Genomic DNA, 13,363 nt, shown 5'->3' with positions numbered 1-13,363 from the left:
AGTTAGAGAGTGAAATGGCAAACTGCTCCAATGTTTTTGACAATAAAATCTTAAACGAGGTTACAAAGAGTTGGACACAACAAATGATTGAACAGCAGAACCTTCCAGCCGAAGCCCCATAGATAACAAAGCTCTCTATTGGCTCCCTTCCTTGATCTTTCTCTTTCTTCTTCCTTCTTTTCTTTTCCATAGCATAAGGTAACAAGATCATTGATGTAGACATGGAAGAGGCTCCAGGTATCATCTAGTTGAACTCTTTCATATATAAGGAAACTGAAGGCCAGGACATGTTAAGTGATTTGCATATTGTCACATATGTAGTAAGTTTATTGTTAGGATTTGAACCCAGTTCCAAATGCAGTATTTTTTTTTTATTCCTCCCCCTATTATGTTATCCTGCATTCTTCTTTCATGACACAATGTGTCTTAATGCCTAGAAGAAGTCTCTTGCAATTAGAAAATGTTTAATACTTATTGATTGACCAACTGATTGAATCAGCACCTACAAAACATGGTCTTCTGTAGTAGGCAAGAAGTTGGACTAGATTGTCTCTCAGATCTCTTCCTGCTCTAAGATTCTACTATGGTCCTAACTCAGGATAAACTTCCAAGGCAAAGGCCCAAGGAGTGTATTTTACTTTCCTATGAGAATATCTGGGGCAGCTAAGTGATACACTAGATAAAGCACTGGTCTTGGAATTAGGAAAACTCATCTTCCTGAATTCAAATGTGGCCTCAGACATTTATTAACTATGTGACCCTGGGCAAATCATTTAATCCTATTTGCCTCAGTTTAGAAAACAAGCTGGAGAAGGAAATGACAAACTACTCCAGTATCTGCCAAGAAATCCTCAAAGGGTCAGATATGACTGGAAAGAGACTGAAGATGATGAGAATATTCAACCAGGTCAGGTTGGAGTGGTAAGGACAGTAGGAACTTGCAGTTAGAGATCCTAGGAGGTTTATCTATAGGGTGAAGAAAGAATTTAGAGGTTCTAGTGTAGAAGTAAGGAGAAATAGAAGACCAATTAGGATAGACATATGAGATCAGTGTCAAATTCCTAGAAGTTGTCAAAGTGAGACGGTGGTTTAGAGAGGCAAATAGAATATTAGAACTTGAAGGAATCTTAAAAATCAGATTATCTAATCTCTCATTTTACAAAGGAGAGAAGACAGTCTTCAAGAAATGATTTGACCAAAATCTCACAGATAATCGAATGATGTAGCAAGGTCTAGGTAGGATTTAGATCTTCTGACTCATAGACTAGGACTTTTTTGTTACACCACACTGCTGCGTTTGATGTTCGGAGCAAAAAGAAAGAGAGGAAGGGGAAAAGGTTAGAAGCAAGAGTGTGTGTTAGACAAAGTGTTTTAGTCAGGGTTCATAGAATCATAGATTTGCAAAGGACTCCAAAGTCCATCTAATTCAACCCATATCTAAAAAAAAGAATTCTCCCTATAATATACAAAACAACTTACCATTCTGCCTTAATTTGAAAACTTTGAATACCCTTATCCCCAGAGATAGCCCAGTCACTTCAGTATAAATAATTTTTTTCTAATTATTAGGAAGGTTTTCCTGATACAAAACTCTTTTTGTCTTTTTTAACTGTCCCTTTTGCCTCTCTCTCTTCCATTTGAAGCCAAACAAATGAGTCTGATCCCTCTTTCAAGTGACAGCCCTTTACATACTCCATTGAAGATGGCTATCATATCTCCAGATTTAGCTCTTTTCTAGGCTACATATCCCTAATGCATCCCAATAATCTTCATGTGGCATGGGCTGAGAATGTATTTTCATAAGAGGACTAGAAAATCTAAGTCATCTTCTGTATACCCTGCACACATATAATAATGATGGATATACTATTATTGTTATTATCATTATTTTTAGTACTTTAAAGTTTAACAAAGTAACCTCAAGCATGCATTTGTATTTGTGCAAAACATGTATACTATACAGAGGCAATGGCTTCACATACATGAAATGTACCTATACATTCATAATGATCATATATATTCAATGCACGAACATGGGACACAGCACATGTGCACACATGCTTATATAGGACATATATATATGATGTACATGGACTCATATGCATATATGCACATATACACAAGATTATACATGAATTCATATAGACACATATACTTATGATATCCTTACACATTTTGTAAAAGAGCAAATAAAACTGTTTAAATTTACTAGATCGTGGGTAGTAGTCCAAGCACTGGATTACTGTGTAGGCTTCTCTATAAAATAAAGAGACAGGCTGTCTCCCCCAGATGCTCAGCAGGCCAGACAGAGCCATCTGCTTTCTCTCCCACTGTCTAATGCTGGCTCCACCCCTGGGGAGGTAGGCTGCAGAATCCCAGGAGCAGGACACTGGGGTGACAGATGTTCTATCTCTTGAGGTTTCTCAGCTGCCTGGAGAGCACACAGGATGTTAAGACTGGTCCATGGAACATTTCAGAGTTTGTTTTCTTCCTGTTACATTCTCACCACCCCTCCCTCTGCCTTTAACTGCCTCTCTACCTCTGTCAAGTCTATTCCCTACTTTTCTCTCCACCCTGTCCCTCACTCATTCTTTTCCAAGTTCAAATCTGACTGAAGCAATTCTACCTCACTGACAGGGAGAAGTATCAGTCAGAGAAACCATCTGGTCTCATCCGAAGTCTTTGTCCCAGGCCACAAGGCACTTCCATTGGATTCTGATTCTATCACGTAAGTGGGCTTATTGTGGTGGTCTACTTCAGGAGTAAGGAAGAAGAAATAGTGTTGGGCAAGCAGGTCCGTTGGAGCTGGAAGGAAGAATGCATGCAGATCATATGGAGAATAGTTCCTTTTCCTGATGAGCCCAGGGGCTCTGGGACTCTTAGTAAGAAGTTAATATTATTCTCTGACATGTCTTTTCACATTGGCTCCTGAAATCTTGAAAACCTTAGTGAGCATTTAGTAAAAAAAAATTAGTGTGGGTTTATGAAAGGGAGCTGGATTTGAAGTTAGGAGATGACTTGGCTTTAGATCCTAGTTCTTATATTTATTAACTGGATAACTGTGTGCGAATTGAGCTTCAGTTTCTTTGTAAAATGAAGAAGATAGAATCACGAACCTTTTAGATTTGAAATGTATCATAGGATCATAGGTCTATATTTGGAAGGGGCCTTAAGTCATTTAGTCCAATTTTCTAAGTTTATAGATGAGAAATCTGAGACTCGGGGAAGTTCAATGTTGTTGTTCGGCCTTCATTTTTGAAGATGATCAATAACATTACAGGTGATGTTTTAATTCATGCATGAACTGGATATAAGTGAAGCAAAGTTGCACAAAGTTGTCAGCCTCATTCTCTCCTCCAATCATAGAAGTCCAGTGGCAAAACAAAAGTCAGGGTGACTGTCGATGACCTTGGGATGCAGTGGATGACCTTGATGTCTTTGATATTACCCAAACTCTAAGTGATCATCTGCTTTCATGGCCTTTGGAACATTTTTTCTCATCTGTCCATTTCATGTGGAGGAGTCTTTACATGTTTGGGATAGACATCCACTAACTCACCAATGAATTTGAGGTCCATCAGTTACTCGGTTTAACCAAGGTGATCTTACCAGGATGTGGCCATTGCACATGCCATAGCTTCTTGAAGCCATAAGTAGGAGTCAGGAAATTTCAGTAATTTGTCATATAAGTAGTAAGTTGTCAGAGCTGGGAGTTGAACTCAGGTCCTGAGACTCCAATTTCAAAACTTATTCATACTAACCTGGATCTTAGACATCGCTAGTCCAAACCTCTCATTTTATGGGTAAGGAAAATGAGGTTCAAGATTTATGACTCATGTAAGTTCAGTATTAGAGTCCAGATGAGAATCTGTTATCTTGACTTATATCTAATTCTCTTTCTCACAGTTCACAGAACTGCAAAGCTTTGTAAAATGTAGAGTGCATTCTGTAAATGTCACTTATCATTTTGCCTTTTTGCCTTTCCTCAAAGAAGAAAAGTGATTTGTCTAAGGTCACAAATTGAGTCAGTGGCAAAAGCCAGGGTGGGAATCACAGAACATAGAGTTGTAGAAATAGAAGGACATGGAAGTTGTTGTGGAAAGAGATGACCCTTGAAGATCATCTTTGCCAACTCCTTTTCAGATCCATGTTCTTAATATCAGACCATGTTGCCTGTCAAATATGGCAACTGAGACAAACGTTTGGTTATTTTCTCCCAGCTGGTCAGAGAACATAACGGATTCTAAAGGTACTGCTGGTTCTTTCTGAAATCTGAGGATTTGATTCTTCATTCACAAAGCACTTTTTCTTGCAGACCTCTCCTCCAATCTCATTACCCATACTTCAAGCTCAATAGGACATTGGCTCTACTTTCCATGCCCTGAATTGGGTCCCAGTCTGGGGTGCCATTAGAAACAGAGAACGGTAGAGCTAGGAGATGGAGGGAGTCTTAAGGATCATTTATTTCAAACCTTTTATTTTGTAAAATACCCCAACAGGGGAAGATACTTATACAGGGTCTCACAGCACCCAAAGTAGAGCCCAGGCCCTCAGACTCCTAGAACAAGTTCTTTCCGTTATTCCAGGCTATATCCCCGTTGTTCACCAGTAGGATGAATCAATATAATAAAATAACACAGTGGAAAATTCTCTGGATTTTGAGTCAGAGGAAATGGGTTCAGTTTCTCTGTCTGTAATATGAGAGTCAGACAAAATGACCTCTAAGGTCTTTTTCATGAAACAAAGCAATTTGTCTGCAGGGAAAAGCCTTCTCTAAATGTTCCTGAGAACAGCTCAGTAGTCCCCTTTAAATGGAGATGATTAATAGGATCTTTCCTTTTCTCCTCTCACTTTTTCTTCCCAAGATGTGACAAGAAGAACAAAAAATCTGAGAGATTCTGGCTGTGCCATCATCTAGTTTTGTGACTTTGGCAATTTGCTGTTCTTTTCTTGTGATTTCAGTTTCCCTAAAGTGAGGAAAACAATGTTTGAAAGACCTAGAAGTTGATAAAGGAAAAGTTTAGCATACCCTGAAAGTGCTATTAAAATGGGAGTTATTATTTATGAGCCACAAAGTGAGTGGTCATTAAATACTTCCAACCTTGAGGCCACTGAGAACAGAGTGAGGGAGGGGAGCCAGGTGACAGGCAGCAGGCCCTCAGCACCCCTCCTGGCTTGTAGCTGAGCTGGCTTAGGCCTGCATGGCCATATAAGGGAAGGAACATTGACTGAAGTGGGACTAGGCGGGGTGGGGGCTGGGAAGGCCTTGCTCAGGACAGGGATGGAGAAAATCCAGACATCCACTGTTTATTTTCTTCCTGTGCACTTCCTCCTGACTTATGGGGCTTGGGTTAAAGACCCAGTGTCTCCCTGAGAGAGGCTGCTCCTCATTTTTTAAAGGTTGGAGATAGAAAGAAAGGTGTGTATATGTATATAGATGTAGGGAATTGGAAGAGTGGGGGGAATTGAGAAGGCATGCTGCTCCTCCTCCCAGTCTATTACAATCTTTTTTACAAAAACAGACCCAGGTTGAGACACAGGCTACCACCGAATAGCAGAACAATCAGGTAAGCTCTGTCTGCTGGGAAACCCTTGATATGAATGGGGAGGGGATGTCTGTGGCTAGAACAGGAACTTGGCAAGGTGGTTGGGGTATGAGACTCATCTCTCTGAGAATAATAGCAATTGAATATAAGCTCCCTGAGAGCAGAGCCTTTCCTTTTGTCTTAGATCCTAAAATCTGGCACAGTGCCTGGCACCAAGTAGGTACTTCCTAAATGCTTACTGATTCACCATTCCCATTCCTGTAGCACTTCATCATGTGCCAAGCACTTCCCTAGAAGGGAGTTGGGGATATGTCCGGAATGGAAAGAAACTTGGACTAGGAGAGAGAAACCTTGGGTCAGAATTCTGCCTTTAACACTCACTAGCTGTGTGTCAGTCAGCAAGCATTTGGTTCTCTGTTTTATCTGAAAAATGGGGTCATTGTGAAGCAAGCACTTTATAAATGCTAAAGTGTTATAGAAAGGTGAGTATTTATTGTCCCTGTTTTGTAAAAGGTGAAACTGAGGTTCAGAAAGATGAAGTGTCTTGCTCAAAATGAAGCAACTAGTAAGTGGCAGAGCTGGGACTAGAACCCAGACCTCTATTCTAGATCCATTATTCTTTCAATTACTTTGCACTGTACCTCCATTAATTTTGTTTTTTAGAGGGAAATGGGAAGTAGATGACCAGGTCCACAGGATTGAGAGCTTGTACAGGATGGAGACAAGCACTAAAAGGCCCCCTCAAGTAACGGGAAAGGGGAGCCTCAAAGCTCAGACCTCAGAGTCTGTGAAGATATAAAAAGGAGGACTAGTCTATAATCAGTCAGTATCTCTGACTCCTCAAGAACAGATGCCATATTGTTCCTTCTCACTTGACCAAGGGAAAACTCTGTTAAAGTGGCAACTCCTGATTCCCTGGAATCTTGGAAGAGTCCTTTCTGGCCCTCAATATCCTTTTCTATTAAAAGAAGATATTGGATTAGTTGACCTCCAGGGACTATTCTAGCTCTACTATTCTATGATACCGTCTTATTTGCATATGATATCGTCCTCTCTGCATCATGTATACATTGGTACAAAATTGAATTATTAACAACTATTACATAGGGCTTAAGAATGTAGACAGAAAGTACAGTGGGGTTAGAAAAGGGTAATCATGAGTCCTGTCTCATGAAAGTTTTTTTCACATTATACGTTTGTATTTCTCTGCTTTCTCCATGTTTCCTCTTTCTGGTGTCTACAAGGGTCATTTGGAATGGACTCACCCATCTGGTGCATCCTGATCTCCTTCCCCTCGTTTGTCTCCCAGCCCGAGGTGCAGTGCTGCATCTCTGGTCAGTTGTGAGTCTGAGATGAAGCACTGTAGCTCGGGAAGGGAGGAACTGTCCAGCTCAAGAGAAAGAAGTCGTCTCACTGGAAGCCTCTGTCTCTACCTAAGGCCAACAAGCCAACCTGGGTAAGTAGGGGCTAGGGAGAGAGGGATAGGGAGAGTAGAACAAAGACCTGGGCACACATCTCATTTTAGAACTGGCAATGTGAGAAAGCTCTCCCGTTCCTTATGTCCATAACTTTTTGAGTGAAGTCAACCTTGAATGCAGCCCCACCACCATAACCCAGGACACAATTTAGGACCTGAGAAGGTGACTGATTGAAAAATTTTTGGGCTTCTTCTGGACATTAAACACATAAGATGCTTCTTCCTATTCATTCTATTGTTAATATGTTCAACCTTTCTACAAATGTTGCCAGAGGCCTATAGGTGTGAGGCCCTGTGTTTGGACCTGTTGGGGGAACAGAGATGAGTCATTTTTGTTCCCCAAAAGCTTGCATTTTAGTAGAACTAGTGAGGAAAATAGCTATCATATAGATTAGTATGTGGATACTGCATGAAGAGACAGTGGGTAAGGGTAGAGATAGGAACATCCAATGTCTGAAATATTAGCTACATGTTTAGACAGCTCTTAGTAATCTAGGCAGTTCTCTATTACTACCAATTACAGAAAAGATGCTGACCTATGCCTTGTCTTTATCAATGAAATCACAAGTCCAGTCTCTATTCCATTATGTAAATGTCTTCAGACATAAACATCACATTCAAAAGAGGCAAAGACCACTTCCTTCTGGGGACTTCATGGAGGAAGTATTATTTGAATATTTCCTTGAAAGATGCCAGATATTCTATAGTCTAAAATGAATGGGGAAGACTTTGCATGCTAAGTAAAGGAATTGTGCAAATGCATCAAAGTGGATAGAGTAAAGGCTTGCTTAATGAATAGTGAAAAATTATTCCAAATCAGTGCAGCATAGGAGAGCACAGATTCGAAAGGTAAAGGAGGCCAGTTATCAGGAATGCTTAAATCCTAAACTAAGGAGTTTAGATTTTTTTTATCTGTCCAATAAATACTGACTTTATTCTTAGACAACGGGTAACCATTGAAGATTTCTGAGCAGGAGAGTGGCCTAGTGGTCTGGGTTTTGCGTTGGTCTCTTGATGAGTGTATATAGAATGGATTGAAGGAAGAGGCACTGGAGAGAGGGAGGCCAATATGGAGGCCAATTCATTAATGTAGGTGAGAATTTTGACCTTGGATTGGCCCTGGAGAAAAATGTGAGAAACATTAGGGAAGAAAACTGACAGAATTAATTTAGGGACTGATTAATTAGCAATTCTCTTTTCCTCCTTGCCATAGACAAAATAGATTTGGAGATCTTAAGAAGGGTGGAGGAGAGATCAGGAAGGTTTGCTACCATTGAGAAAATAGAAAAATCAGATGGAGGAACCAGTCTGATGAAAAAGATGAGTTTGATACTGGATGTGTTGAGTTTGAAGTACAGGAATAATATTCAGGTATAGATGTCTAGTATCTCTGGCAAAGTGAAAACTTTAAGCCAGAATAAGAGAGATATCCTTTATGAATCATGTCCCTACAGGTAGGGAGAGGGACTCTGATGGTCAAAGCTACAGCTTCTGGAACTCCACCTGGAAAATTCCTCATAAAATTTGTCAGTTTTGAATTCCAAAATATCCTCTTTCCTCTGCTTCCCAAAGAACTATCCCATGTAACAAAGGGAAAAAAAGGAAGGGAAAAATAATCCAGTAAACCTAATCAGCCATCAACCAAGTCCAATATTATGTGAACTGTACCACACCTAGAGCTTCCCATTTCTTCAAAGAAGAAAGATGCTTTCTCATAGCTTTGATTTTGGAAAAAGAGATTAAAAATCATTATCATAATAGAGCATTCAATTTTCATTGTCGTTTTTGACACATATTGTGAATTGTACATTGTGTATATTATTTTTCTAATTCTGCTTGCTTCACTTTCATGTATATTTCCTTCTTTCTCTGTATTCATGTTCATCATTTTGTATCGGATATTTATATTTCATTACATGCACATGATACAATTTGTTTAGTCAGTCATTCAATGGAGATCTACTTTAAATCCATTCCTTTTAATAAATATCAATTCTTTTTCTACTTCCTTACACTTTTAGATATTCCCATGAAATTTTATTTAATTATACTCTTTCTAGAGATCCTCACAATGGTAAGAAGCAGAGAAAGAATCTTTCCCTTTCCATTTCCTACTAAACAACAGCAGCACCAATTTCTTTCGCCATCTCAGCCTTATACTATCTTGATTTCCCAAGACTGGTGGCTGTTCTAGGATGCTCTGTGGTGAATGATCACTCTAGAATCCAGAGAGCTTCCTGTTAATACCCAAGTATTGCCAAACTTTCAAGAAATAGAAGACAACAGCAGCACAACCTACAGGGAATGAATGGATCAATGTTTCTATCAATCTTCTGGTCTTCAGACCATACTCTCCCAACCTTGTCCTCAGGGTCCAGTTTTCCCAGGAATCCCTTAGGTGCTAAGATGGGGATTCCTGGAAATACTGTTCTTGAGGTCATGGCTTAACAGCTGGACCATGTCTCCTTCAGCATCCCCTGCAGGAAGAAGTTTCAAAAACCAGTGTCTGAATTGATTACACAAGAGTCTTTTTAGAGAAGACTATAAGACGAATCAATGGATCCAGAGAATGGAGGTAAGGAGTTTAGAAACTTGTCCTTGAAAATAAAGCAGCCCCAAACTTTTTAGCAAAGCATAGGAGAAGGGACACTGCATTTGGAGTCAGAAGATATGGTTTTGAATTCTAGCTCCAATATTTATTATTTGTGTAATTTGGTGAATCACTTTTCTGGGATTCAGTTTTCTTATCTATAAAGTTAGGCAATTTAATGTTTAACTAAATGACCTTTAAGGCCCCTTCTAGCTCTAATATTGTGATTCTATGCTTATATATCCATAGACATGGAATTTTGATTTCCAAGGGCCTTTCCTCATAGGAACCTTGGAAAGATAATAGGATAGATATTATCACCCATTTTACAGATAGGAAACAGGCTCCAGTATCATTCTAATAGTTAAATGGAAGGCCACCAATATGGTGAAGAGACTAGAAGTCATGTCATATGAGGACTGAATGAATCATCTAGAGATAGTTAAGCCAAACAAGAAAAAACTTAGCAAGTTCTGTGCTTATTGTTTCCATATATTTGAAGGGCAATTATGGGGAAAAGGATTAGTTTTGTTCTATTTCTCCAGCAATAAGAGGAAGTTGCAGAAAAGTAGCTTTTGGCTCAATAGAAGGAAAAGTGACTCAAAAGTCAGAGTATTTCAGTAGTTGAATGGATTGTTTCAGGTTGGGGATGGTGTAGAAGAAGATCCTTCTAAGGTCCAGTTTTGACTCAATGAGCTATGAAGCTCATTTCCAGTTTGGAGATTCTACAGTTCAACCCTTACATCTCCATGAGATAAGACAGGAATTTTATCCTTGTCTTAATTTCAGATAACTGCTCCAAAATGCACTGCTGGTTGCAGTAAAAGCCAGGCATAAGACCCTCACTTTCATTATATGTGTCTAGGTCTCCTTGTTTGCTATCCACAGTAGCTATTTTTATAAGATAATAATAATAATACTAATTTTATAAGATTATTTATAGAAGTAACTTATATAAAGTTCCATAAGTAAGTAGGAGAACCAAGGTTCAAATTCCATTCTCACTCCAAATCCAGTATCCTTTCCATGTTGCCCATTTGTTTTGCTTAGCACTGTGGGAACCTCACTTGTTCCATGTAGCACATGTCACAAAAGCTTTCACGACCTTCTCCAAGGGGTGAGGAACTCTGACGATGATGAGAAAACCTATTTCACACACCATCCTCCAGAGGGAGGGTGGGAAAGTATGATTTAGGCCCTGTCCCCAGGGAAGAATGTGGAAAAGCTGCTTCAGGAACCATTCTCCAGGGGGAAAATGGGAAGGGCATCTTTCCTTTGAACTTTCCTTTCCTGCTCTCTTGTGTGAGAATTATGTGCCATGATGAGAATAAATTGCTGACCTCTTGGATTGTGTCCTGTTTTTTTAAATGCTTGGGATTTTGGAACTCTTGGGGGCTGCTAGATTTCTTCCTTTCCTCAAAGGTTCTGAGTGAAAGAATCTTCTATGAAAGTATGTACATTCTAAGATATTCTAGAAGACACATTGATAAGCTGGGCTACCCAGAGGGACTGTTAAAGAAAATTTAGAGCCCAAGTTTGAAAAGGTGCCTGGAGATCTTCAAATGCATATATGGGAATTAACATGTAATAATAACTAGCCATATAATACTTTAAGGTTTGCAAAGTATTTTACATATAATACCTCATTTTATCCTAACAATAACTCTGAGTGGTAGGTGCTCTTATTACCTTTTTTCGCAAATGAGGAAACTAAGGCTGATAAGTCATGACTTTTCTAGGGTCATAGTTATTAAGTGTTGAGTCTGGATTTGAACTTTGTATGTTCAACAGTATGTTAGTCAACAGAGAAGGCCAATATTCAACCATTTGCTCACTTAAGAAATGTGTATTGAACACCTATTATGTGTAAGTTCTAGTGGAATGTTCAATGTAAACCAAATGACAAGACAGATATAGTCCTCTTTGGATGACAAGGTATTTTCTCAGCTTGCATTTGAAAGACTCATTTGGAAATAGGATATGTTTTCAAACCTTCAGTCAGTGGGGGTTTTTTGAAGATGGGTGGTATTTTTGCATGGCAGGGTGGGTTTATTTTAAATGTTACATATTACCCAGACTATCTGGCTAACATTCTACATTAGTTGCAACATTTTTCTAGCCAGAGGTATGCTTAGAATGATCTGTTAAGGTCACCTTTTATCATAACTAAAGCTTATATATCCCTAGCTTTCATATTCACTAGAGAGTTTCTTCCACTGCAATGCTCTTCCAATTTAAGAACAAAATAAAGAAGAGCAATTAGGTGATGCAATGGATAGACCGTTGGTCCTGGAGTCAGGAGGATCTGAGTTTAAATCTGACTTTAGATATCTAATATAAGCTGTGTGACCTTGGGCAAATTATTTAACTCCCATTTGCTCACACAAAAAAAGAATAAAATCAAGAAAACATTTCCCTGGATAGTTTCCCTCTGACCCATCCTGCTGCTGGTTTTTGTTATTCCTGCTGTGAAAGAGAGATCAAGGTTGGCCTACTTTAAGCTGAAAGGGTTCTAAGCCCTTGTCTTTTCAATCACAGGTTAAATTGAAGAAGACTAATATATAATAACACATATATGTCTTTGAAACAGTAATTACTTGCTGGTCCCTTGGGCTTTCCAGGGCCTACAGGATGTGCAAACCTCATTTTAAGGTTCCCTGATTTATTCAGTGTAGGTCTTCTCCTCAATGACTGTAGATTAAAGCAAATCCAGTCAAAGCAGCACTCCCAGATTATCTAACAAAGTGTATTCATATCTTAGCAGCATTGCTTTGCTGAAAGTTTCATATCCTGCAGCCAACTGAGTACCGATTCTGGTCCTTAAAAGACAGCTAAGTCCACTGCTCTTGAAGTTGAATTAACTCAAAACCAGACCTTTGTTTCTGCTCCCCCAACCTTATGAACATGCATATTTAGTCTGATCTGAAATAAAAACTCCCTGGCAGTCAGAGATGTCCCAATATGGTTGCGTGTATAGGAAGAGTTTCTTGTCCCTAGATTTCTTCAGCAGAGGTTGTTGCCATGGTGTGGATTCCAGTTCTGTTATGTTAGACTCTATATTTTATTCTGAGGTCTATTAGAGCAGTGGGGTAAAACTCAAGCAGAAACAGATCCTTAAGGGCCTCATATTGCCTCAGAAAACTACAAATGAACATTTTCTAGGTTTTATTGGATTTCCATTTATTTTGCTAGACATTTCCCAATTACATTTTAATTTGACTCAGCTTTTGCCACATGCCACCAAATTTGACATCTCTGTATTATAGGATCATCATCTCTAGAATTAATTCAGAGATCATCTAGTCCAATTTATGCTGAAAAGATTAAGATTCAAAAAGGTGAATTGACTTGCCCAAGATCATATGGGGAGTAACAAATTATCAGAGGTGGGTTTTGAATGTAGGCTTTCTGACTCCAAATTCATTGCTTTGTACTGTCCCATATTTGCCCTTCTACAACATTAGAAAGACACCGTACAGGATAGACTCCAAATGACTGAAACATCTGTCAGTCAACAAACATTTATTAACAACTCAGTATGAGCTAGAAATTGTATAAGTATTAGAGATACAAAAAAAAAAAACCCAACCAAGAAAAAACAAAAACAAAAAAATAAATTTCTGTTCTCCCCTCCCCCCCCCCACTCAGGAACTCACATTCCAGTGAGGGAGGCAACATGGAGATAAATAACTATAAGATACTATAGCATAGAAGGAAGGCACTTTAGAGATGAAAGTTCTAACATCTAGG

General features: G+C 39.0%; 1 long non-coding RNA gene across 1 annotated transcript in view; it reads left to right on the top strand.

The window, feature by feature from the left end:
• The window catches only part of LOC111721463, a 29,702-nt gene extending 20,820 nt beyond the window's left edge, over positions 1-8,882 (top strand). The window contains exon 4 of the long non-coding RNA XR_002770648.2: positions 2,638-8,882. This is a non-coding gene — a long non-coding RNA (uncharacterized LOC111721463). The remainder of the gene's footprint in view (positions 1-2,637) is intronic.
• Positions 8,883-13,363: the final 4,481 nt, after the last annotated feature.

This window comes from Sarcophilus harrisii, chromosome 2 (genome assembly GCF_902635505.1).
Source record: "Sarcophilus harrisii chromosome 2, mSarHar1.11, whole genome shotgun sequence".
NCBI classification, from domain to species: domain Eukaryota; kingdom Metazoa; phylum Chordata; class Mammalia; order Dasyuromorphia; family Dasyuridae; genus Sarcophilus; species Sarcophilus harrisii.
Note: the sequence above shows the minus strand (reverse complement) of the source record. Positions and strands in the feature narration are given on the sequence as shown.